This window comes from Ranitomeya imitator, chromosome 8 (genome assembly GCF_032444005.1).
Source record: "Ranitomeya imitator isolate aRanImi1 chromosome 8, aRanImi1.pri, whole genome shotgun sequence".
Classification (NCBI taxonomy): domain Eukaryota; kingdom Metazoa; phylum Chordata; class Amphibia; order Anura; family Dendrobatidae; genus Ranitomeya; species Ranitomeya imitator.
The window spans coordinates 64,090,102-64,115,978 of NC_091289.1; positions in this window are offsets into that span (position 1 = coordinate 64,090,102).

Here is a 25,877-nt window from a genome sequence, read left to right on the forward strand (position 1 = left end):
AGTTTTGGGCAAAGCCAGCTCACCGCTTTGAAGAAACAGGAATACATCCAATCTGTGGTTACAGTTCGCACAGAAAACGGATTGGGATAAATCCACACATGTAAAGAAAAAACCTTTTGTTTCTCCAGCGACCAGTCCGATGGTAGAGTAAAATATACCTTTTATTTATCCATTAAAAAGTTCCAGATTTCTTCAATAACAGTATGGCATACATTCAATCCTTTATGGACGACATGCTTCGACACCACATGTGTCCTGGAGGAAGACACAAGTGGTGTCGAAACAACATGTTGTCCATAAGGGATTGAATGTGTGCAATACTGTTATTGAAGAAATCTGGAACTTTTTAATGGATACATAAAAGGTATATTTTACTCTACTATTGGACGGATCGCTGGAGAAACAAAACGTTTTTCTTTACATAAACATACTGCATAACCATTTGTTTTTTTTGGTGCAGGAATCATAAACACCCTTTAAAAAAATTATGCAGGTGTTGCACCACGGACCATGGTCACCCTGGTGATCAAGTGGTGTAGGATGATGATTCGGAGAAGGAGGAGGACAACAGCAAATAGCCAAAATCAGGAAGCGTATACCCATGTGTGGGTGTGAAGAGGTGCATGGGAATAGACCTCCCAAAAACAGACACTGGATTTGAGTTTATGATAGGTGGCTATCATTTGGTGGTGTTGAGAAGTCTGGCCCAATCCAGTCCTTGTTAATTTTTATAAGAGTCAGCCTGTCAGCATTTTCAGTTGTCATGCGGATGCCCTTATCAGTTATAATTCCACCAGCGGCACTAAAAGCCCGCTCTGACAAAACGCTAGCGGCAAGGCAGACCAGGACCTCCAAGGTGTAGAGCCAGTTCACGCTATGTGTCCAGTTTGGATACCCAATAATTATACGGTACAGAGGAATCACAGAGGACGTTGGTACGATCAGCAAGGTAGTCCCTCAGCATCTTCCAAAACTTTGCACTCCTTGTGAGAGTACCCTGCGCCTCAGGGCCAGTGCGATTGGAGGGTGAGAAAACTCTCCCAGAACTTTGCCAGTGTACCCCTGCCTCTACTGGATTGGAGTTGTCTCTCTCGCCTGTACTCCTTGGTTGTCCAATGAACTATCACAATGGCCCTCTGGTACTGCCCCATTTTAGTAGACCTGTCTCCCTCTGGAATCAGAGATAGAAATTTCTCCTTGTATCGTTGGTCTAGAAGTGTCACCAACCAGTAAAGACTGTCACCCAAATTTTTAAGAATGCGAGGCAGCGTAATATAAACTCAGCCATGGTTGCCAGACTGCTAACAAGCGAGACTTCCGTGTCCTCACCAAGAGGACGACTGACCATGCTCGCCTCCTCCTCCTCCCTATCCTCAGGCCATCCACGCTGAACAGATGGTATCACAGCTGTGCATGCAGTACCATCTATAGCGAATGAAAATAGCTCCTCTTCTTGCTCCTCCTCCTCTTCCTCACTACGTTGGGATGACATGAGGCTGTGCTGTGTGTAATCACACTGTATGGTTCCTTGCTCCATCTCATCGTGGTCCACTCGAAATGAATCATGTTTGATTGTGAGAAGAGATTGTTTCAGTACAGACAGAAGCAGGATGGTGATGCTAATTATAGCGTCATCGACGCTCACCATCTTGGTGGAGTCCTCAAAGTTTTGGAGGATAGTACATATGTCTGACATCCATGTCCACTCCTGAGGTCTTATATGTGGAGTCTGAACTGAATACCAACTGCCTTGTTGATGCTGGTAGTCAACAACTGTCCTCTTCTGCTCACAAATCCATTCCAACCTCTGCAGTATAGAGTTCCTTGGGGACATCACACAACAGTCGGTGAGCTGGAAGCTGCAAATGCTGCTGAAGCACGGCAAGAGCGGCGGAAGCTGTAGCTGACTTTCTAAAATGGGCACACAGGTGGTGTACTTTGACAAACAGATCCGGCAGCTCCAGGTAGGTTTTGAGAAACTGCTGAACCACGAGGTTAAGCAAATGGGCCAGGCATGGTACGTGTGTGAGCTCGCCTCACCTCAGAGCCACAACCGGGTTCCTGCCATTGTCACACATGACCATGCCTGGTTGTAGGTTCAGCCAGGTCAGCCACAGATCTGCCTGCTCTTTCAAAACTGTCCACAACTCTTCAGCATTGTGCAGTTTGTCACCTAAGAATATTAGCTTCTGCACAGCCTGTTGTCGCTTGGCTGAGGCAGTGCTGCAGTGCTTCCAGCTTGTGACTAATGTGGTCATTTTGAAGATGAGGCTGAAGAGGAGGAGGAGGTGCAGGAGCTATAGACTGTGGGGGCAACCCTGTTATGACCTGGTGGTTAGGAGCACCCGGAATAACCTGATAATTAAACCTCATACAAGATGAGCTCTGGGATGTGGGAGCTCTGCTGACCGCAAGCCCTAATCCTATCACACACACTAGAAATAGCCGTGGAGCGCTCCTGACCAGACCTAGGCGCCTCGTCACAGCCTAAGAACTATCTAGCCCTATAGATAGAAAATAAAGCCTACCTTGCCTCAGAGAAATTCCCCAAAGGTAAAGGAAGCCCCCACATATATTGACTGTGAGTAAAGATGAAAGTCACAAACGCAGAAATGAAACAGGTTTCAGCAAAGGGAGGCCAGACTTACTAAATAGACAGAGGATAGGAAAGGTAACTTTGTGATCAGCACAAAAACCTACAAAAGACCACGCAGAGTGTGCAAAAAAGACCTCCGCACCGACTCACGGTGCGGAGGGGCCACTCTGCATCCCAGAGCTTCCAGCTAGCAAGACAAAATCATGAAAACCAGCTGGACAAAATAAGACAATAAGGAACTTAGCTTCTGCAGGAGAAGGCAGGTCACCAGAGAGATCCAGGAGCGAACTGAACGAATGCAAAAACATTGACAGCTGGCATGGAGTAACGATCTGAGAGGAGTTAAATAGAGCAGCCAACCAAAGGATAAACCACGTCACCTGTGTAAGGAACCTCAGAAGCAGCAGCTTCACTCATAGCCACCAGAGGGAGCCCATGGACAGAACTCGCCGAAGTACCATTCACGACCACAGGAGGGAGTTCGACAACAGAATTCACAACACAACCCTGATTGAAGTAGGGCCCACAATCCCCGGCATCGGGAGGGCGTGTTCCATCCCAAGGTCCGACTGGGTCCCGGCTTCCACTATGTTAACCCAGTGTGCTGTCAGCGAGATGTACCATCCCTGCCCACAAACATTTGTTCACATGTCCATGGTTAGGTGGACTTTCCTAGTAACTGCATTGTTGAGGGCATGAGTAATGTTGTTGGATGCATGCTTGTGTAATGCAGGGATGGCACACCAGGAGAAATAGCGGCGGCTGGTGACTGAGTACCAAAGAACGGCCACCGCCACCAGATTGCGGAAAGCTTCTATCTCCATGAGCATAAAAGGCAACATTTTGAGCACAAGCAGTCAAGAAATGTGTGAATTTAGTAGTGTGGCCTGTGAGGTGTTGGCTGCATATTTGCGCTTACGTTCCTAGGACTGGGGAATGGACAACTGAACACTGCTCTGGGACAAGGATGTGGACATGCTTGCTGATGCTGCTAGTTGAGTGTGTGCAATGACAGGTGCAGCGCAGGAGGCATCTTCGCATGCTCCATGGACAGGGGATTGGCTTGCATGCACAACAGCGGAAGAAGCAGTGGTGTCACCCGCAGACATTGTTCCTGGACCCTGGGGTTCGGCTCACAAAATCAGGTGCTTTGCTGCCATGTGCCTGATCATACTGGTGGTGGTCAGGCTGGTAGTTTTGCTACCCACCTGATGCTGGCCTGGCAGGTGGTGCAAATTTCCTATTTGGGATTAACAGCAGAGTATTAACGGCAGAGTCTTTAAAAAACAACCAGACTCGGGAAGACCTAACAGTTGTACTGGCAACTTTCATCATGTTTGTGTTACAGGGAACGGTTGCCCACCTTCTGTCTGCGGCCACCACACTGCTTCTTCCTGCCTGTTGGGGTGCTACGCCTCCCTGACCCTGTGTGCTGCTGTCCTCGCTCTGCATGTCCTCCTGCCAGCTTGGGTCAGTTACTATATCATGCACCACCTCGTATTCCACTTCCGCACCCTGGTCCTCCTCCGGACTTTCTGGCAATTGTGTCTCATCATCGTCTGCTTCTTGTGACACTTTCCCACTGTCGCCTTCATGTGACCGTGGCTTCTCAAATATTTGGGCATTGCTACATGCGATCTTCTCTTGCCCTGCTTCAAGTGGACCAGGCGAGAGGCCTGAATCTATAAATGGAAAAGTGAACAGCTCTTCGGAGTATCCAAGTGTAGGATCAGTTGTCTCAGGCACTCGGCATGGTGGGAGGAAGGAGAATCAGTGTCAGGAATATGCGGTCCAGACTAATGGCTACTCAGACTTGAACGTGTGAAAGACAGGGAGTTGGTGGCGGCGGTAAAGTGACTGGAAGGATTATCCGCTATGAAACCAACAACCTTTAGACACTGCTCTGAGTTCAATAGTGGTATGCTGCTGCGGTCACCTAGTAATTGGGACGGGAAGGTCAGGCAAGAAGATGTGGTCTTTTGTTGTGGCACAATTTCAGCTCGGCCTCTGCATGCACCATCACCATCATGTCCACTTCCCCGTCCCTTGCCACACGCCTTGCCCATTTTAAATGGAGTACAATATTTTCAACGTTCACTACAAATGGCTGAATTTGGAGCAAACTTATATGTGACCCATGTGAGGGAAAACCCCAGTTTAAAATATCTGGTGTGTAGGTAACTATTTTATTTAAGCCAACTGATGTCAATAACTTGCCTAAGACACTGCAACAAAATTTAAATTGAGGCCTGAAATGGCACAATTTTAACCGCAGTGATATGCAATCCGTGTGGTGGACAAACCCCAGTGTAAAATATCTGACCTGTAGGTGGCTATTTTTTTCTGCAAACTGGTGTCCCTAACTTGCGTAAGATACTGCAGCAAAATTTAAATTGAGACCTGAAATGGCACAACTTTGACCGCAACGATATGTGATCATGTGGTGGACAAATAACAGTTTAAATATGTGGCCTTTAGGGAACTGTTTTTTTTAAGCAAACTGGTGTCAATAACTTGCCTAAGACACTGCAATAAAATTTAAATTGAGGCCTGAAATGGCACCATTTTGACCACACTGATATCCAATCCGTGTGGCAGACAAAACGCAGTGTAAAATATCTGATCTGTAGGAAGCTATTTTTTTTCAGCAAACTGGTGTCAATAACTTGCATAAGACACTGCAACAAAATTAAAATTGAGGACTGAAATGGCACAATTTTGACCGCATTGATATGTGATCCATGTGGCAGACAAACTGCTGTTTTTTTTACAGCTGTAATATGGAAACGATCTGGCTATATTCTGCAGTGCCAACAATCAAATGGAGCAGATAAATGGTGTTCTCTGGATTGCTTTTAAAGCCAATAATCAGGATTAAGATCCCAAAAAAATTATTCCTGGCACCTGATACCTGGGACTATGTCTATAAATATCTGTGATAGGCGGCAGGAGCAGCAGACAGAACTGGAATGGATCCTATTGCTATATGCTCTGCTGTCTCCACATACACTGCCTACCTGTCTAGTACAGATATCTATGCAGCTCTTAGTCCTCAGAAGGACTGTTAGTTAAGATGGATATCTGTATAATATATGGTATACCCACACTAAGTATGAAGCAAACAAATCTCTCCCTAGCTCAGCAGCAACTCTCCCTGATTCCGGAGCTGACTGTGACAAGCATGGTGGCGCCAGGTCTGATATAGACCTGATGATGTTGTGCGGCCTAATGCCACAACCAATATGGCTGCAGCATTACAGTGTGTGTGACAGGCAATCCCTGTATGTTCATTGGCGCTCTAAAGAGCGCCAAACATGCAGGGCGGAGACACGAGCTCTCGCCAAGCAAAGCCAGAAATACTCGGGCGAGCAGCGAGTAGTGGCGAATATGCTCGCTCATCACTAATTGACACCTCTGGCAGTGTCCAGGGATGCCAACCCTGGCAGGTCTCCTTCTGCCTGAGCAACCTGTACCTCCATTAACATGTCACTCAGTTTCCTGAGCTTTTGACAACCCTTATTCACTATTTTGGGAAAATCATCAATTTTTTTATACAAAGCATTTTCTATAGCTTCTATTGAACTATACCATTTATTAAGTCTCTCCCACACCCTATGAAGGCCTGTGTGTGGGTGCTTTATGTTCATGTTTCTAATTCTTTTGGCGTGCTCAGCAGACTATTTCTCAAGCTACTTGACCATTAGATCTAACTCTTACTGGAAAGATCCAAGTCTCTCATGGCGTTCCGGAAGGTGGCTCGCCATGCTTTATAGCTCTCAGCTGGTTCGGTGAATTTTACAAGTTTCTTGGTCACCAGGTCCCGGCGAGCAAAGCACTTCGCAAAGTTCATAGTGGCTGGGTCAGTGCCAACATGAGCTGGTGTGCTGTTGTCATGTGGTGTGTGGTGCATCCTGATATCTGGTAGGAGCTTCTGGTTTAGTATAGTATGTATAATACCGTTGTGATGTGAAGGGTGTCCCTTTCAGTCTGGGTGGAGGCTGTACCTTTTGTTCTGTAGGGTGGTAGTTATGGCCGACGTTATTTTGTAGCATACTTTCTTGCTTCCAGTACTGTGGTTGAAGGAAGGATCTCTGGTAATCTGCATAGGCTGGTTGGTGTAATGGATCAGGGTTGTGTTCTATTCTGGGATGTTGGTAGACATATTCTGACACGTTGTGCTGGATCCTGTTTATCTGGGTCTGGTCCAAGTACGTCACTTCCTCTCTCGGATTCAGGAAACTCCACGGCTTCTAAGAACTCAGCCTTGGCTATCGCGGCTGCTGCCTTTTTTTACTGCAGAAAGTCTTTCCAAAGTTCCTGACAAGCATGCTCAATCTGCTTCTCGATCTGCTTGCAGGCATGCTCATTCTGCTTCTTGATCTGCTTGTCTTAGCTTTAGCTGCATCTCTTGCAGAGTGACGGAGGATCTTACTTTTGCCGCCTCAGCTTCTGCACGGGCGAGAGCAGCAGAATTTTTTATGAAGATTTGCTAGAGCAGCTTGTTGGGGACCTCATCCTGAGTGAAGATGTCTGGCTTGTGGACATCGTGTACCTGTTTGCAGACTGCAGGGAGTCTTAGAGTGGGTAAAACCAAAGTTCAGCCCGGTCTGAGATGTGTCACGCTTGTTGGAGGGCTACACTCTCGGTACTTGAGACTGTATGGCGGCTGCTGTAGTACCCGCAGTCAGTGCGGTGTTGGTACAAGCGGCTCCGTAAGTCGTTTTTGCTATCGCTGGCAACTTGCATCTGTTTTACTGTTCTGTCTTCATACACGTTGATACGGTGTGCAATCTGACATACAGCATAAACAACTTCTGTCTTCCAAATAAGCAGACCGTTCTCTGTAGTCTAACTTGTTTAAAGGTCAACAGGTATAAAACATGCGGTAAAACTATAAGAATACAAACAACATAGTATAATCACACAGCTGATACTTTACAATTAACAGGAGAGTATACAGTATGATGCAAACTTGAACATGGAAATACACATCTATAATAATCACATCTCCTATGTACTGGCTGCTATACAGTTAATCACATTTATGTACAATACTGTATTGCAAGAACAAAGATACTAATCTTACCAGATATGCTTTCCCAGGATAGCAAATTCAAGTTGGAACAGCTACAGGAGGGTAAATAAACATGCGTGTCCCAGAAACTGCACAGAAGAAAATGGAGCTTCCCCTTCCCAACAAACCTTGGTTTAATCCCACAATGCAACACTCTTTTTGCTGCTAAAGACACAGGTTATAAATTTAGCCACCACTAGATGGTGCTATAACACAACAAACCAGCACAGCTGTGCTAGATTACAGTTCATAAATACGAACCATATTGCCCTTTACTCAAATGGGCAGGACACCTTATTTAAGGAGAACCTGTCACCTACAAAAATGCTTTTTACCTGCAGATTTAGTAGTAATCTACATGTAAATTGCACTTAAATCATATTAGGGTGGTTTACTGGAAGCGCAGCAACAGGGAAAAAATAGTTATATTGTAACTGTAGAATCTTGCTTAAAGTCATCATGGCAGTGCAGTGGAATTGAACAGTCACTGCTATGAACACAGTGAATGCATCTATTATCACTCCTCACGCACCTTGAATGACATTTTGCTTTACAGCTTCTGTATGTAGAGAAGGCTGTCAGTCACGGTGAAGAGGGAGTGATTACAGAGTGCTCACTGTTTGCAGAGTGGTGACGGTTACAGCCCCCTGCATTACCCAAATGATGGAAAGTGAATAGCTAAAGGGAGAACATAACATCATTCAAAGTACCTGGTTGGTGTTTCTGCAACCTCACAATCTGCCCTCCTTGTTGGCCAACTGGCACATAATTTTGTTTCAAAGTTCCGCGGTCATTGACCCGTTATTGGTGGGAAGAGCATGGCTATACCCTTAGTGATTGCTTTTTGTTAGAAATTTGCATAATTTTTCATTATACAATAACTAAGGTTTATTTACATTAAACTGACAATCTTATGCTTTGTACAAAACAGTATGTTAGGGAAAGGATAATGTACCAGGGGTAATAATGGATTGGCTTACAAACCACGATCAACAATATTAACCCCTTAACGACCGCCGATACGCCTTTTAACGGCGGCAGTTAAGGTTACTTAAACCACAGCGCCGTTAATTAACAGCGCTGTGGAAATTGTGAATAGTGCTCCCCAGAGTCGGATTTTCTCTGGGGTCTCGGTTGCCGGGCTAGCCGAGACCCCAGAGAGATTCGGAGGTTTGTACCGACCACCGGGTTACGATCGCCGGTAATTAACCGTTTACCGGCGGTCGCAAAAAAAACCAAAAAACGCGATATCCCATTTAATTTCTCTGTCCTCTGTCGCACATCAGAGGACAGAGAAATGGGGGGATTCGGGGACCCTGTTATACTTACCAGTGTCCCTGGGTCCTCCTGCATCCCCTCCTGCCCCCCGGCTTCTTCATTGGGAAAGAAAATGGCGGGCGCATGCGCGGTGCGCCCGCCATGATCTGCCGGCCGGCAGCTAGAGGAGTTGGGGCTAAAATTAGGGTTAGGGTTAGGATTGGGGCTAAATTTAGGGTTAGGGTTAGGGTTGGGGCTAAATTTAGGGTTAGGGCTAGAGTTAGGGTTAGGCTTCTTTCACACTTGCATCGGTACGGGGATGCCGCAATGCCCAACGTACCGACACACGTTGTGAAAATAGTGCACAACGTGGGCAGTGGATGCAGTTTTTCAACGCATCCGCTGCCCAGTCTATGTCCTGGGGAGGAGGGAGCAGAGTTATTGCCACACATGCGCGGTTGGAAATGGCGGATGCGACGTACAAAAAAAGGTTGCATTGAACGTTTTTTTTTGTGACGACGGTCGGCCGAAACACAACGGATCCAGTGCATGAAGAGGGTTAGGGTTAGTGTTGGGGCTAAATTTAGGGTTAGGGTTAGGGCTAAAGTTAGGGTTAGGGCTAGGGTTAGGGTTGGAGCTAAAGTCACGGTTAGGGCTAGGATTAGGGTTGGGGCTAAAGTTAGGATTAGGGCTAGGGTTAGGGTTGGGGCTAAAGTTAGGGTTAGGGCTAGGGTTAGGGTTGGGGCTAAAGTTAGGGCTAGGTTTCGGGCTAAAGTTAGGGCTAGGGTTGCGGCTAAAGTTAGGGTTAGAGTTGGGATTAGGGTTAGGGTTTGGATTAGGGTTGGTGTTAGGGTTAGGGTTGGCATTAGGGTTACATTTGGGATTTGGGCTAGGTTTGGGATTAGGGTTAAGGTTAGGGTTGGGATTATGGTTAGGGGTGTATTGGGATTAGGGTTAGGTTTGAGGTTAGGGTTGATATTAGGATTAGGGGTGTGTTGGATTTAGGGTTTTGATTAGGGTTACGGTTAGGGTTGAGATTATGGTTGTTTTGGGGTTAGGGTTGTGATTATCATTAGGGTTGTGATTAGGATTATGGATCGGGTTGGGATTAGGGTTAGGGGTGTGTTGGGGTTAGGGTTGGAGTTAGAATTGGGGGGTTTCCACAGTTTAGGTACATTAGGGGGTCTCCAAACATGACAGCCAATTTTGCGCTCAAAAAGTCAAATGGTGCTCCCTCCCTTCTGAGCTCTGCCGTGCGCCCAAACAGTGGTTTACCCCCACATATTGGGCATCAGCGTACTCGGGATAAATTGGACAACAACTTTTGGGGTCCAATTTCTCCTGTTACCCTTGTGAAAATAAAAACTTGGGGGCTAAAAAATCTTTTTGTGGAAAAGAAATATTTTTTATTTTCATGACTCTGCATTATAAATTTCTGTGAAGCACTTGGGCATTCAAAGTTCTCACCACACATCTAGATAATTTCCTTGGGGGGTATAGTTTCCAAAATGGGGTCACTTGTGGGGGGTTTCTACTGTTTAGGTACATCAGGGGCTCTGCAAATGCAACATAATGCCCGCAGACCATTCTATCAAAGTCTGCATTCCAAAACGGCGCTCCTTCCTTCCGAGCTCTGCCGTGCGCCTAAACAGTGGTTTACCCCCACATATGGGGTACCAGCAAACTCAGGACAAATTGGACAACAACTTCTGGGGTCCAATTTCTGTTGTTACCCTTGTGAAAATAAAAACTTGGGGGCTAAAAAATATTTCTTGTGGAAAGTTTTTTTTTTTTATTTTCACGACTCTGCATTATAAACTTCTGTGATGCACTTGGGCATTCAAAGTTCTCACCACATATCTAGATAAGTTCCTTGGGGGGTCTAGTTTCCAAAATGGGATCACTTGTGGGAGGTTTCTGCTGTTTAGGTACATCAGGGGCTCTCCAAACGCGACATGGTGTCCGATCTCAATTCCAGCCAATTCTACATTGAAAAAGTAAAACGGCACTCCTTCTCTTCCAAGCTCTGCGGTGCGCCCAAACAGTGGTTTACCCCCACATATGGGGCATCAACGTACTCAGGAGAAATCTCACAACAACTTTTGTGGTCTAATTTCTCCTGTTACCTTTGTGAAAATAAAAATTTGGGGTCAAAAAGATCATTTTTGTAGAAAAAATTTGATTTTTTATTTTCAAGGCTCTACGTTATAAACTTCTGTGAAGCACCTGGGAGTTTAAAGTGCTCACCACACATCTAGATAAGTTCCTTAAGGGGTCTAGTTTCCAAAAAGGTGTCAAATGTGGGGGGTTTCCACTGTTTAGGCACATTAGGGGCTCTCGAAACGTGACATGGCATCCAATCTCAATTTCAGCCAATTCTGCATTGAAAAAGTCAAACGGCGCTCCTTCACTTCCAAGCTCTGCGATGCGCCCAAACAGTGGTTTCCCCCCACATATCGGGTATCGGCGTATTCAGGAGAAATTGCACAACAAAATTTATGGTTACATTTCTGTTTTTACACTTGTGAAAATAAAAAAAATTGGGTTTGAAGTAAAATGTTTGCAAAAAAAAGTTAAATGTTCATTTTTTCCTTCCACATTGTTTCAGTTCCTGTGAAGCACGTAAAGGGTTAATAAACTCCTTGAATGTGGTTTTGAGAACCTTGAGGGGTGCAATTTTTACAATGGTATCACACTTGGTTATTTTCTATCATATAGACTCCTCAAAATGACTTCCAATGTGATGTGGTCCCTAAAAAAAAATGGTGTTGTAAAAATGAGAAATTGCTGGTCAACTTTTAACCCTTATAACTCCCTAACTAAAAAAAAATTTTTTTTCCAAAATTGTGCTGAATTAAAGTAGACATGTGGGAAATGTTATTTATTAACATTTTTCGTTACATATCTCTCTTATTTAAGGGTATAAAAATACATAATTTGAAAATTGCTAAATTTTAATTTTTTTTGCCATATTTCCGTTTTATTCATAAATAATCGCAAGTAATATCGAAGAAATGTTACCACTATCATGAAGTACAATATGTCACAAAAAAACCGTCTCAGAATCAGCAGGATCCATTAAAGCGTTCCAGAGTTATATCCTCATAAAGCGACAGTGGTCAGAATTGTAAAAATTGGCTCGGTCATTAAGTACCAAATTGGCTCTGTTGCTAAGGGGTTAAAGCAGTCTTTCCACGAACAATGTTAATTTTAAAGTTGATTTTAATCAATACATCGTGAAATAATAATGATTTCCACAATTGAATGGGTTTTAAAAAAAATGTTCCTGTGCTGAAATAATCTTATAAATGTGCCCCTGCTGTGTACTGTACAGTGGCTTTGTCTGACTCTGCAGGAACATGGTCCGATCATACCACAGATCATGGGCACAGGAGGAAGCAAGAGAGTGTATAAAGATAGCACAGCCTGGGATCACAACTGATTCTTTTCGTGAGATAAAGCATTTCCCTGCCTGTTTTTTTTTTTTTTAAATATTTTATCTCAAAGTAAAGTAGTTTTTGGAATTCTATGCTGTAATGTCTATGTCTTCTTTTACGTCCTCCCCTGCGCGGAGCTGTGGTATGATCAGACCATGTTACTGTAAGGTCAGACACAGCTATTACACAGTATACAGCAGCGGCACATTTGTAAGGTTATCTCAGCAAAAGAACATTTTTTAAAACACATCCAATTATGGAAATTATCATTATTCCAAGATTTATTGATTAAAATGAAATTTCTTCATGAGAAAACTCCTTTAAGCATTAAATGTGGAAAATCCACAGGCAAAAATTGTACAAGTGCAGCGCCCCAGAGTCCTGGTCATTTCAGTAATGTCGTTCTTCCACCAGGGGGGAATGATGTTACGTCTGATGGCACCAGAGGAGTTCACCTTACCAGGTATCACAGCCACACATACACTTCACACTCCAGTCCACCAGGGGAAGCTAAGGGTTCTATCTACTAGGCCACTCCTTACATAGGGTAAAACTGGTGGGTTGGTTAGTAAGTTAGGCAGTCGGAGGAGAGGAGAGTTTCTGGCTGGGGACCGACGAGGAAAGGTCTCCCGGTCGAGCTGGCTGGGGTGATCCCTGGTCAGATCCAGACTGAAGTCTGAGGAGGAGAGAAAGGAGGACACGGAGCTGCGCCTGCAATCTATGCGGCAGCATCCTAAGAGAGGACACGAAAGGAATTGTGCTGTAGTGAGTGAGAAAAGAAGTCATAGCAACAGGAGTGAAACATCAGTGGGAGACCAGCTAGAAGCAGGCTGCCTCCATCTGAAGCGCAGATCCGGTGGCTGTAACACCGAGGGAGTAATAGACTCTACGCTTTACTTCAGAGACCGGCAGGGCAGTCAATTCCAAGTTGGCTGTCCGACCTAAACACCTAAGCAGACACGGTGGCAATTGTGGAGGAGGGGCGTCTCTAGGGTCCCTATAAAATAGCCTCAGGCCATCACCGTCATACGGGTTTGTCCTATCCATCTGGGGGACAGAGAGAGAGAAGTAACAACAGTGAGGACCTTATGGTAACTTATGCAAGTAGGGACCTACTACGTTACTGTGCACAAGGGGAAGGCTACTGATTTCCACCTGGATAATAATAATAATAATAATAATAATTTTATTTATATAGCGCCAACATATTCCGCAGCGCTTTACAAATTATAGAGGGGACTTGTACAGACAATAGACATTACAGCATAACAGAAATACAGTTCAAAACAGATACCAGGAGGAGTGAGGGCCCTGCTCGCAAGCTTACAAACTATGGGGAAAAGGGGAGACACGAGAGGTGGATGGTAACAATTGCTTTAGTTATTCGGACCAGCTATAGTGTAAGGCTCAGGTGTTCATGTAAAGCTGCATGAACCAGTTAACTGCCTAAGTATGTAGCAGTACAGACACAGAGGGCTAATTCTGCATAAAGTGTATGAGAACATGATGCGAGGAACCTTTTTTTTTTTTTTTTTGTTATAAATAGGCCACACAGGGATCGTTAGGTTAATGCATTGAGGCGGTAGGCCAGTCTGAACAAATGAGTTTTTAGGGCACGCTTAAAACTGTGGGGATTGGGGATTAATCGTATTAACCTAGGTAGTGCATTCCAAAGAATCGGCGCAGCACGTGTAAAGTCTTGGAGACGGGAGTGGGAGGTTCTGATTATTGAGGATGCTAACCTGAGGTCATTAGCGGAGCGGAGGGCACGGGTAGGGTGGTAGACTGATACCAGGGAGGAGATGTAGGGTGGTGCTGAGCCATGGAGTGCTTTGTGGATGAGGGTAGTAGTTTTGTACTGGATTCTGGAGTGGATGGGTAGCCAGTGTAATGACTGGCACAGGGTAGAGGCATCAGTGTAACGGTTGGTGAGGAATATGATCCTGGCTGCAGCATTCAGGACAGATTGGAGCGGGGAGAGTTTTGCAAGAGGGAGACCGATTAGTAGAGAGTTACAATAGTCCAGACGAGAATGAATAAGTGAAACAGTCAGAGTTTTTGCAGAGTCGAAATTAAGAAAAGGGCGAATTCTAGAAATGTTTTTGAGATGCAGGTAAGAAGAGCGAGCCAGTGATCGGATGTAGGGGGTGAATGAAAGGTCAGAATCAAGGATGACCCCAAGGCAGCGGGCATGTTGCTTTGGAGTAATGGTGGAACCGCACACGGAGATGGCAATGTCAGGCAAAGGTAGGTTAGTAGAGGGAGAGAACACGAGGAGTTCAGTTTTTGACAGGTTTAGTTTCAGATAGAGGGAGGACATGATGTTAGAGACAGCGGTAAGACAATCACTGGTGTTTTCTAAAAAGGTCGGTGTGATATCGGGAGCAGAAGTGTATAATTGGGTGTCGTCAGCATAGAGATGGTACTGGAAACCAAATCTACTGATTGTTTGTCCAATAGGGGCAGTATACAACGAGAAGAGTAGGGGGCCTAGGACTGATCCTTGAGGAACCCCAACAGTAAGGGGAAGGTGAGAGGAGGAGGAACCAGCAAAACATACAGTGAAGGATCGGTCAGAGAGATAGGAGGAGAACCAGGAGAGAACGGTGTCCTTGAGGCCGATGGAGCGGAGCATAGTGAGGAGGAGCTGATGATCCACAGTGTCGAATGCTGCAGAGAGATCCAAGAGAATTAGCATGGAGTAGTGACCATTAGATTTAGCTGTTAGTAGGTCATTAGAGACTTTAATGAGGGCAGTTTCAGTAGAGTGTAAAGAGCGGAAGCCAGATTGAAGAGGGTCGAGAAGAGAGTTATCTGAGAGATAGCGGGTAAGACGGGAGTGGACCAGGCGTTCGAGGAGTTTAGAGATGAAGGGAAGATTAGAGACAGGTCTATAATTAGTGGCACAGTTTTGATCGAGGGATGGTTTTTTACGTAATGGATGTATGATGGCATGCTTAAATGAGGAGGGAAAAATACCGGAAGTGAGGGAAAGGTTGAATATTTTTGTTAAGATGGATAAGAAGACTCTGGAATTGCCATCAGAAAGGCCGGACCCTGCCTACCCTGTCATCCGGCACTCTGGACTGTGGATGCTGAAGCCTTCAGTAAAGGTAAAGAGACTGCACCCATTGTGTCCTCGTTATTCGCCATGCCTTACATCATCCACCATCACCATCTACACTTCTGGGAAGCCCTGGGGAAATACTTCACCTGTGGGAAGGTACACCATCTAGCTGCCATAACATCACCCCAGCGGACCCCTGAGCAGCGTCGGTCACTCTGACCGAATACCACAGGTGGCGTCACGAACACTACCATTACCTATGAACTCTGCCTTTTACGTTCCGGGTTCCGGGTCGGGCCACCATGACATCCTCGCTGAGGAAACTGAAGGACCCGGTACCGAGTACCCCATTGCCCTTTCGTGGGGGCGATTCACATGTTATTCATGATTTTCCATTACAGAAACACACTAAAAATGCATGTAATGTCCAGATGACTATATCTATAAGGTTTTTGTCAGAGTAAAATACTAGGAAGTGCATTTCAACTGCGTATTTTACATACGTTTTTGACACTGTTGATATGTCATTTTTTTAAATAAAGCTGCTTTGTTTTCTATACTTCCTGGTATTTGACTTTGACAAAACTTTACTTTTACAATCAGCTGCTGATTACATGTGTTTTTACTGCTTTTTCAAAGTGAAAATGCACTAAATACACCTATGCATTTTCACCTATGGGTTTTCTTCATCTAATTCAAGTCTATGGGAAAAATCTGCACATAAAATTTGGCATCTATAATATAAGGCTGGGAGCGTCACTCTGTCAGAAGCCTTTATAGACTGCGCAAGTGCAAGCGCTGGCGCAGTCTGGACCCCACAGTGTGACGCAGCCCAGGAGATTGCGGTATGCGTAAGCACTGATCGCACACCGCGATCTCCAATGGAGAAGCAGGGACGTGCCAGGAGGGTGAGTATAAGCTATATTCTCCAGTCCCGTTCCAGCGCTGCGTGCCGCTCCGTCTTTCGGGTCCTCTGCCTGTGACATTCACAGTTCAGAGGGCGCGATGACGCGCTTAATGCACGCCGCCCTCTGACTGAACAGTCACAGCCAGAGGACCCGGAACATGGAGCGGCACGCAGCGATGTAACGGGACAGGTGAATATAGCAAGTGTCGGGGGCCTGAGCTAGCGGCGACTCCGGCACTTGACCCCCACAGTGCGCCGGTGTCCCCGCCTGCTCAGGCCCCCCAGCACTCGGCGTCCAGCGACGATAGGTGAGTATGTTATTTTTTTTTTTATATATCGCAGCAGCATACGGGGCATATACTATGGAGCATCTTATGGGGGCCATAAACCTTTATGGAGCAGCATACGGGGCATATACTATGGAGCATCTTAAGGAGGCCATAAACCTTTATGGAGCAGCATACGGGGCATATAGTATAGAGCATCCTATGGGGGCCATCAACCATAATGCAGCAGCATACGGGCATATACTATGGAGTATCTTATGGGGGCCATCAACCATAATGGAGCAGCATACGGGGCATATACTATGGAGCATCTTATGGAGGCCATCAACCATAATGGAGCAGCATACGGGACATATACTATGGAGCATGTTATGGGGGCCATCAACCATAATGCAGCAGCTTATGAGGCATATACTATGGAGCATCTTATGGGGCCATCAACCATAATGCAGCAGCATATGAGGCATATACTATGGAGCATCTTATGGGGGCCATCAACCATAATGGAGCAGCATATAAGGCATATGCTATAGAGCATCTTATGGGGCCATCAACCTTTATGGAGCAGCGTATGGGGCATGTGGATGGGAGCAGCAAATTACAGAACGGTGGCGCAGGATGGGAGCAGCACATGACAGAATAGGGCAGCACATGACAGAACGGGGGTGCAGGATGGCAGCAGCACATGACAGAATGGGGGTGCAGGATGGAAGCAGCACATGACAGAACGGGGACGCAGGATAGGAGCAGCACATGACAGAATAAGGCAGCACATGACAGAACGGGGGTGCAGGATGGCAGCAGCACATGACAACGGGGGTGCAGGATGGAAGCAGCACATGACAGAACGAGGGCGAAGGATGGGAGCAGCACATGACAGGATGGGGGCGCAGGATGGGAGCAGCAAATGACAAAATGGAGGCGCAGGATGGGTGCAGCACATGTCAGAATGGAGGCGCAGTATGGTGCAACACATGTCAGAATGGGGGCGCAGGATGGGAGCAGCACATGTCAGAATGGGGGCGCAGGATGGGAGCAGCACATGACAGAATGGGGGCGCAGGATGGGTGCAGCACATGACAGGATGGGGCGCAGGATGGAGCAGCACATGACAGGATGGGGGCGCAGGATGGAGCAGCTCATGACAGGATGGGGACGCAGGATGGAGCAGCACATGACAGGATGGGGACGCAGGATGGAGCAGCACATACCAGGATGGAGACCATATACCAATATAAATGCTCACCACCCGGGCGTAGAACAGGTTCAATAGCTAGTACATAATATAAATTGACATGTTGCAGATTTGAAACATACACCGCAACTCAATTTCAACTGAGTAAAAAATATGCACAGTGGGCATGAGATTTATATACATTCCATTCACTTTCCTGGAAATGTAAGACGCTGCTTTTTTGTTCGGTAATAATACACAGCCTCAAAAAACTTACTGTGGGAATTTAATCTAATAGAATTAAGTTAAAGCTTGTACAAAAAGCTTTGTACTTCATGCGTGTTTTACATGCATTGAAAAACAGAGTAATTAGAATAAGATGTATTTTTATTAAAAAAAATAGCAAAACCCTACAAATCCAGTAAAGAAAATTTCCACTAAAAGCAGGCTTGTATGGCAATTCTTAACTATCTATTGACTGCCAGCAAACATGTTTCCTCATTCACACATCAATGTTTAAACACATATGTGAAAAAAATGGTACCGGTCCATCCATCCGTGTGCTGTAGACATGTATTGGCCCTTGTCATCTGGCTGCTGGAAAAAAAACAATCTGTGAAAAAATGTGGACATAATAATGGCTACTGTGACCACACAGCATTTAAACTTCATCCAGACGTAAATCCAAGAGACCTAAAGACATACTATATTATATTTATGTTGACTTTTGAATTTATGTGTTATTCTTTGATTGGTCAAGAAGAACAGACTAGGGTTGAGCGAAACGGGTCGTTCATTTTCAAAAGTCGCCGACTTTTGGCAAAGTCGGGTTTCATGAAACCCGATCCGACCCCTGTGCGGGGTCGGCCATGCGGTACGCGACTTTCACGCCAAAGTCACGTTTCAATGACGCGAAAAGCGCCATTTCTCAGCCAATGAAGGTAAACGCAGAGTGTGGGCAGCGTGATGACATAGGTCCTGGTCCCCACCATCTTAGAGAAGGGCATTGCAGTGATTGGCTTGCTGTCTGCGGCGTCACAGGGGCTATAAAGGGGCGTTCCCGCCGACCGCCATCTTACTGCTGCTGATCTGAGCTTAGGGAGAGGTTGCTGCCGCTTCGTCAGAAGCAGGGATAGCGTTAGGCAGGGTCCATTAACCACCAAACCGCTTGTGCTGTAGCGATTTGCACTGTCCAACACCACCTTCGGTGTGCAGGGATAGTGGAAGCTACATTTTTTTTTTCTCAGCGCTGTAGCTCATTGGGCTGCCCTAGAAGGCTCCCTGATAGCTGCATTGCTGTGTGTATGCCGCTGTGCAAACCAACTGCTTTTTTCAAAGCACAAATCCTCTTGTTCCTTCCTTTCTGCACAGCTATCTTGTTTGTTTGTCCACACTTTTTATTTAATTTGTGCATCAGTCCACTCCTTATTGCTGCCTGCCATACGTAGCTGAGATTACTGCAGGGAGATAGTAATTGAAGGACAGTTCCTTTTTTTTTTTTTTTTTTTTTTTGTGGGAGATTAAGATTGGCATTTCTGCTAGAGTGCCATCCCTGTCTGTGCCATCTCTCACTCAGTGGGCCATAGAAAGCCTATTTATTTTTTTGCTTGATTTGGGTTCTAAAATCTACCTGAAAAAATCACTACATCAATCAGTGGGAGAAAAATATTGGCCTCAGGGCTTGTGTGCCACTCCTGACTCCTGTGTGTGCCATCTCTCAGTCAGTGGGCCATAGAAAGCCTATTTATTTTTTTTGCTTGATTTGGGTTCCAAAATCTACCTGAAAAAATCACTACATCAATCAGTGGGAGAAAAATATTGGCCTCAGGGCTTGTGTGCCACTCCTGACTCCTGTGTGCATCATCACTCACTCAGTGGGCCATAGAAAGCCTATTTTTTTTTTTGCTTTATTTGGGTTCTAAATTCTACCTGAAAAAATCAATAAATCAATCAGTGGGAGATTAATATTGGCCTTTGGGCTTGTGTGCCAGTCCTAAGCGTGCCATCTCTCTCACAAATAGTGGGCCATAGAAAGCCTATTTATTTTTATTTTTTTGGTTTTATAAATTCTCCCTGAAAAAAAAAGGGAGATTAATATTGGCCTTTGGGCTTGTGTGCCAGTCCTAAGCGTGCCATCTCTCTCTCTCAGATAGTGGGCCATAGAAAGCCTATTTATTATTTTTTTTATTGGGTTTATAAATTTTCCCTGAAAAAAAAAAAAAAAAGTGGGAGATTAATATTGGCCTCTGGGCTTGTGTGCCAGTCCTGAGCGTGCCATCTCTCTCACAAATAGTGGGCCATAGAAAGCCTTTTTTTTTTTTTTTTTTTGGTTTTATAAATTCTCCCTGAAAAAAAAAGGGAGATTAATATTGGCCTTTGGGCTTGTGTGCCAGTCCTAAGCGTGCCATTTCTCTCTCTCAGATAGTGGGCCATAGAAAGCCTATTTATTATTTTTTTTATTGGGTTTATAAATTTTCCCTGAAAAAAAAAAAAAAAAGTGGGAGATTAATATTGGCCTTTGGGCTTGTGTGCCAGTCCTAAGCGTGCCATCTCTCTCTCTCAGATAGTGAGCCATAGAAAGCCTATTTATTTTTTTGGTTGATTTGGGTTCTAAATTCTACCTGAAAAAATCACTAAATCAATCAGTGGGAGATAAATATTGGCCTCTGGGCTTGTGTGCCACTCCTGACTCCTGTGTGCGTCATCTCTCACTCAGTGGGCCATAGAAAGCCTATTTTTTGTTTTATTTGTTTTCTAAATTCTCCCTGAAAAAATCATTTTATTTTATTTGGTTTCTAAATTCTTCCTGAAAAAATCATTTTATTCTATTATTTTTTTTCTAAAGTCTCCCTGAAAAAAAAAAAAAATCAGTGGGAGATTAATATTGCCCTTTCTGCTTGTGTGCCAGTCTTGACTCCTGGGTGTGCCATCTCTCTCTCTGTCTCCAATTGTGGGCCATAGAAAGCCTATTATTTTTTTTGCTTGATTTGGGTTCCAAAATCTACCTGAAAAAATCACTACATCAATCAGTGGGAGAAAAATATTGGCCTCAGGGCTTGTGTGCCACTCCTGACTCCTGTGTGCGTCATCTCTCACTCAGTGGGCCATAGAAAGCCTATTTTTTGTTTTATTTGTTTTCTAAATTCTCCCTGAAAAAATCATTTTATTTTATTTGGTTTCTAAATTCTTCCTGAAAAAATCATTTTATTTTATTTTGTTTCTAAAGTCTCCCTGAAAAAAATAAATAAATAAAAAAAAACAGTGGGAGATTAATATTTACATTTGTGCTTCAGTGACAGTCCTGCGTGTGTGGCATCTCTCTCATTTGGTGCCACCAAAAACAGAGTGTGTAACATTGTGCCTGATTTTCGTTGTGGTCTCACCCACCTGTAAAGGGGTAGCTAAATCATACTGAAGTTATAGCTCACCGTGTAAGTTGTGTGACAGCAACAAATACCGTTAGTTTGGTTACGTTTTTAAAACAATGAGGAAGTCTGGTGGAAGAGGTCGTGGCCGGGGGCGTTCATTGTCAGCTGGTAATGAGGGTAGTGGTAGTGGTGGAGCATCAGCTGGTCGTGGGAAAAAAAATATTGCACCTAAGTCTGGAGCTGTGGAGCCAGGTTCGTCGTCTGGCTACACAAGGCCTCGAACGCTCCCTTTTCTGGGAGTAGGAAAACCGCTTTTAAAGCCGGAGGAGCAAGAGCAAGTTTTGGCTTATCTTGCTGACTCAGCCTCTAGCTCTTTTGCCTCCTCTTGTGAAACTGGTAAATGTAAAAGCAGCGCGTCGTTAGTGGATGTTCACGGTCAGGGACAAGTCGCTTCCTTGTCCTCTTTAGCAAAAACAACAACAGAGAAGAATGCAGCAGGCGACACAACGGGTTACTCCATGGAGCTCTTTACACATACCGTCCCTGGCTTAGAAAGTGAAGCAGTTAACAGTCCATGCCCATTACAAGTTGAATCTGACATGGAGTGCACTGATGCACAGCCACAGCTAGACTACTATGCTGGTCCTTTGACTCAGACTACAACATTGCCCTCGCAGGGTAATGATCAAGAATCAGACCCTGATGAGACTATGTTGCCCCATCACGAACGCTATACCACCGACCGACACGGTGACACAGACGAAGTTGCACACGAGCTACAAGAAGAGGTAATAGATGACCCAGTTCTTGACCCCGATTGGCAGCCATTGGGGGAACAGGGTGCAGGCGGCAGCAGTTCTGAAGCGGAGGAGGAGGGGCCGCAGCAGGCATCAACATCGCAACAGGTTCCATCTGCCGGGCCCGTATCTTGCCCAAAACGCGTGGCAAAGCCAAAGCCTGTTGGAGGACAGCGTGGCCATCCGGTTAAAGCTCAGTGTGCAATGCCTGAAAAGGTATCCGATGCTAGAAAGAGTGCAGTCTGGCATTTTTTTAAACAACATCCAATTGATCAGCGCAAAGTCGTCTGTCAAAAATGTTCAACTACCTTAAGTAGAGGGCAGAATCTGAAAAGTGTCAATACAAGTTGCATGCATAGACATTTAACCACCATGCATTTGCAAGCTTGGACTAACTACCAAACGTCCCTTAAGGTTGTAGCACCCTCGGCCAATGAAGCTAGTCATCAACGCAACATCCCTTCCGGCAGTGTAGGGCCACCATTTTCCGCACCACCTGCAGTATCTGTGCAGGTTTCTTTGCCAGGCCAAAGCAGTCAGGGTCAGGGAATCACCAGTTTCGTAGTAGGAAACACTGCATCTAGGGCACCGGCGGCAACAATACCATCTCCCACCATCTCTCAGTCTGCCATGTCCACCGGCACCCCCGCTTGTTCCACGATCTCCAGCTCTCCAGTCCAGCTCACCCTGCATGAGACTATGGTTAGAAAAAGGAAGTACTTAGCCTCGCATCCGCGTACACAGGGTTTGAACGCCCACATAGCTAGACTAATCTCGTTAGAGATTATGCCCTACCGGTTAGTTGAAAGCGAAGCTTTCAAAGCCCTGATGGACTACGCTGTACCACGCTACGAGCTACCCAGTCGACACTTTTTTTTCAGAAAAGCCATCCCAGCCCTCCACCAGCATGTTAAAGAGCGCATCGTCCATGCACTCAGGCAATCTGTGAGCACAAAGGTGCACCTGACAACAGATGCATGGACCAGTAGGCATGGCCAGGGACGTTACGTGTCCATCACGGCACACTGGGTGAATGTTGTGGATGCAGGGTCCACAGGGGACAGCAATTTTGGGACAGTTCTGCCTAGCCCACGGTCTAGGAAACAGTTGGCTGTAGCCGTTCGCACCCACTCCTCCTCCTCCTCGTCCTCCTGCAGAAGCGAGAGCTCGTCCACAGACCGCAGTCGCACAACCACTCCATCCGCAGCTGCCACTGTTGCACACCAGGTCTCCCATTATGGGGCAGCTACTGGCAAACGTCAGCAGGCTGTATTGGCTATGAAGTGTTTGGGCGACAACAGACACACCGCGGAAGTTCTGTCCGAGTTCTTGCAGAAAGAAACGCAGTCGTGGCTGGGCACTGTAGATCTTGAGGCAGGCAAGGTAGTGAGTGATAACGGAAGGAATTTCATGGCTGCCATCTCCCTTTCCCAACTGAAACACATTCCTTGCCTGGCTCACACCTTAAACCTGGTGGTGATGTGCTTCCTGAAAAGTTATCCGGGGTTATCCGACCTGCTCCTCAAAGTGCGTGGACTTTGCTCACATATCCGCCGTTCGCCCGTACACTCCAGCCGTATGCAGACCTATCAGCGTTCTTTGAACCTTCCCCAGCATCGCCTAATCAAAGACGTTGCAACAAGGTGGAACTCAACACTGCACATGCTTCAGAGACTGTGCGAACAGAGGCGGGCTGTTATGTTTTTGTGGGAGGATACACATACACGGGCAGGCAGTAGGATGGCAGACATGGAGTTGTCAGGTGTGCAGTGGTCGAAGATTCAAGACATGTGTCAAGTCCTTCAGTGTTTTGAGGAATGCACACGGCTGGTTAGTGCAGACAACGCCATAATAAGCATGAGCATCCCCCTAATGCGTCTGCTGATGCAAAGTTTGACGCACATAAAGGATCAGGCGTCTGCAGCTGAGGAAGAGGAAAGCCTTGATGACAGTCAGCCATTGTCTGGCCAGGGCAGTGTACAGGACGAGGTAGCGGGCGAAGAGGAGGAGGAGGACGAGGAGGATGATGGGGATGATTATATTTTTAATGAGGAAGCTTTTCCGGGGCCACTGGAAATTGTTGGCGCGGCAAGGCCGGGTTCTGGTTTTTTGAGGGACACAAGTGACGTGGATTTGCCTGAAACTGCCCCTCAACCAAGCACAACCGCAGATTTGAGAACTGGAACTTTGGCCCACATGGCGGATTATGCCTTACGTATCCTCAAAAGGGACAGACGCATTACTAAAATGATGAACGATGACGATTACTGGTTGGCCTGCCTCCTTGATCCTCGCTATAAAGGCAAATTGCAAAATATAATGCCACATGAGAACTTGGAACTAATATTAGCAACCAAACAATCAACTCTTGTTGACCGTTTGCTTCTGGCATTCCCTGCACACAGCGCCCGTGATCGTTCTCACACGAGCTGCAGGGGCCAGCAGACCAGAGGTGTTAGAGGGGCAGAAATCAGAAGTGGCGTTGGCCAGAGGGGTTTTCTGACCAGGTTGTGGAGTGATTTTGCTATGACCGCAGACAGGACAGGTACTGCAGCATCAATTCAAAGTGACAGGAGACAACATTTGTCCAGTATGGTTACAAACTATTTTTCATCCCTTATCGACGTTCTCCCTCAACCGTCATTCCCATTTGATTACTGGGCATCCAAATTAGACACCTGGCCAGAATTGGCAGAATATGCATTGCAGGAGCTTGCTTGCCCGGCAGCTAGTGTCCTATCAGAAAGAGTATTCAGTGCTGCAGGTTCAATACTAACAGAAAAAAGGACTCGTCTGGCTACCCAAAATGTAGATGATCTAACCTTCATTAAAATGAACCACAACTGGATTTCAAAATCTTTTGCCCCACCTTGCCCGGCTGACACCTAGCTTTCCTATGAAAAGGTCTTGCCTGTGGACTATTATGAATGACTTTTCCAATATCGTAATTTGCTGCACCTGATTGTCCAGCATACGACATGTTTACACCTCCCTAAATGGCCAAACTCCCCACACGGGGCCGTGGTATCGCCACTTGGCGCCAGCACCCGTGAGAGTGGTGTTTTTTTTCTGAAGAGGTGGGTGTGCCCGCTTTTGGTCGACTGCACTGCCACTGGGTCCCTCATAGTACAATAAAGTGTCTCTGGCGGTGGTGGTGCGCACCCAACGTCAGACACACCGTTGTGATATGAGGGGCCCGGGGCCTGTACCACCGGCCACAGGACAGTTTCCCCCCCCCCCCCAGCTCAAACAGTGCTCTACCACTTGCAAAATTATCTCTCACAGCTCCACCAATGTTTAGTCTATGCGCTGACATCCTTCAATGCCTGGCACTGACAATACCATTGTGTTGACATTTTTGTTATGTTAGGCCTTCGAAGCCTGTCTGCGGTCCCTCTTTCCACTAGGCCTCCACTGACCATTGTACTGCTGCCCGTGTACCCCTGGAACCAATTTTAAATTGCCAACAGCCCAATTTTGTTATGTTAGGCCTTCGAAGCCTGTCTGCAGTCCCTTCTTTCTACTACTACTACACTGACCAGACCACTGCTGCCCGTGTATCCCTGGAACCAATGTTAAATTGCCTGCACCCCTATTTTTGTTATGTTAGGCCTTCGAAGCCTGTCTGCGGTCCCTCCTTCCACTAGGCCTCCACTGACCATTGTACTGCTGCCCGTGTACCCCTGGAACCAATTTTAAATTGCCAACAGCCCAATTTTGTTATGTTAGGCCTTCGAAGCCTGTCTGCAGTCCCTTCTTTCTACTACTACTACACTGACCAGACCACTGCTGCCCGTGTACCCCTGGAACCAATGTTAAATTGTCTGCACCCCTATTTTTGTTATGTTAGGCCTTCGAAGCCTGTCTGCGGTCCCTCCTTCCACTAGGCCTCCACTGACCATTGTACTGCTGC